Raw genomic sequence first — 2,435 nt, 5'->3', positions numbered from 1 at the left:
ATGCCTTACCAGCAGCACTGGGTGCCACTTCTGCAATGTCGGAAGAAGTATTCAGATCTGTTACTTGAGTAAAAGTACCAATACCACACTGTGAAATTACTCCACTACAAGTAAAAGTCCTGTACTCATTCCTGTGGCGCCCTATAGAAGATTGGAAAATGTTGCCTGGTCTGATGATTCTTGATTTCTGCCGGGACATTCAGATGGTTGGGACAGAATCTGGCTTAAACATGAAAGCATGAATCCATCCTGCCATAGGTCAACGGTTCAGGCTGCTGCTGGTCTACTTTGGGCCTTTAGTACTAATTGAGCATGGTGCAACACCACAGCCTACCTGAGGGTTGTTGCTCACCTTGTCCATGCCTTTATGGATGTGCAGCAGACAAATCTGCAACAACTGTGTGGTGCTCTCATGTTAATATGGACCAAAATCTCTGAGGAATGCTTCCAGTATGTTAGTGAATCAGGGTCCATCCCGCTACTAACAAGGTGTACCTAATAGGGGTGTGCCATATCGTATCGTTCACGATAATATCAGTATATTTTTTTTATGGTTAAAAAAAATGCATATCATGATATTGGCAACATTCCTACTTCTTGATGTAGTGGCGTAAGGTTGACACTTACACAACTGTATATATATATATATATATATATATATAAATAATATACCGAGCTGCCCTCCAAACACACTGCTGCATTATGCCATTCGTTAGCCACGAGCTAACATTAGCTAACAATTAAAGTTGTTTTAATCGCAAAAAGCTACTTACTCTCTGTCGCTAAACACATGCAGCTTTCAAAATAAGAGCACAGTGTGTTAACAGAATCCACCACAGAACTTACAAGAAGACTGTCAAAATAAGATGCCTTAAATAAAACATATTTATTATCCTTTATAAAATGTCATTAAAATATACCCCCGAAACCCTGAAATGGTTATTTTTTATTATTTGCTCATACTCAAGAGTCAAGAGTAATTTTTTTTTGTATTTGGCAACTGTTGAAATTTGCACTTCACACTAAATTTTAGATTTTTATTTATTTATACGGACTAAAAAATCATATTTTCTATATCTTTTTGAGTATTTCGTAATATCGTCAAGAATATCGTTATCGCAAAAAATAGCCTGAAATATCGTGATTTTCTTTTAGGGCCATATCGCCCAGCCCTAGTACCTAATAGAGTGCCAGGGGGTGTACCCTCAGTGATCTTTTATCTAGAAATCTAGTTTCACAAGAATAAAAATCTGTTAAAATCTAAAAGGGCACATTGCCTTGAAATTCACTAGGATGGGCACATTCCATCTCTCCATTTGAGGCCTCCATAGTTTAGAGATCTTGACTTTCCTCTAAAACCACCAACAGAGTTAAGTTTTTCACTTACACAGTGAAGTTATGCAGCAAGAGACCAGCAACTCCTGTGTTCTGCGGGGTAAATTTATCTTTTGTCACTGAAGTCTGGTGGCTTTAAAAAGGAGAGGTAGGATGTCTCTCCATTTTGTCTTAAATGTAAAACAGAACTTGGTGATCTTACTCATTGTTTCTGGTCCTGTGTTAAAATACAAAAATATTGGAGTGATGTCTTGTTTGAAATACAGAAGATTCTGAAGAAAAAGTTTGAACTTAACCCGGTTTCCCTCCTTCTTGGTCTTCCCAGTGATCGTGTGACTGATATATATCAGAAAAAATTGTATAATGTTTTGACATTTTGTGCCAGGAAAAATATTCTTCAGCACTGGATCTCAGATAAGCCCCCCTCAGTGGTGGGATGGCATAGGACAATAACTGAATACATACCTCTGGACTTTCTTACCTGCCTTCTTCACTCCAAAACAAATGCCTTTGAAAGAATATGGAAACCATTTCTTGACTATACTCATGTAAATATTTCTGCTATACTAACAAGAGCATTTGTATAAAAAAAACCCCTGTATTTTTTATGTTTTCTGTACTTATTTAGCTCCCATTGTATTTCGCTCTGTACTACATATTGTACCTGTCACATTTACCGGGAACTGATTATTTTGTTTGGGTCTTTGATTTTTGTATTGGTATGCCCAGCTTGTTGTTGTTGTTTTATATGGTCCTGTCTTCTGTATGTTTGCTTGTAAGAAAAGTGAATAAATACAGTATATAAAAAAAAAAAGGAGACGTAAACGGCTAAAAATATAGCATATACATAAACTGATTTTTTTTTTTTTACACATTTAAAATACATTAAGCCGTTGCCCCCATCCACACAGCTGTAGTGTTCTGTTTTCATATCAGTTTCTCCAAACCTACGATGTACCGACCATCATCTACTGAAGCATATATACTAATTATGGATCAGATTACAACCCCACTTAAAATAAATCTGAACTATCATTTTAACACCGAGCCAAGATAAAAGCTGACAAAGCCATCTAAAAGGAAAGTAAAATAAACACAAG

The sequence above is a fragment of the Centropristis striata genome, chromosome 4 (assembly GCF_030273125.1).
Source record: "Centropristis striata isolate RG_2023a ecotype Rhode Island chromosome 4, C.striata_1.0, whole genome shotgun sequence".
Classification (NCBI taxonomy): Eukaryota; Metazoa; Chordata; class Actinopteri; order Perciformes; family Serranidae; genus Centropristis; species Centropristis striata.
This window is presented reverse-complemented; position numbering follows the sequence as displayed.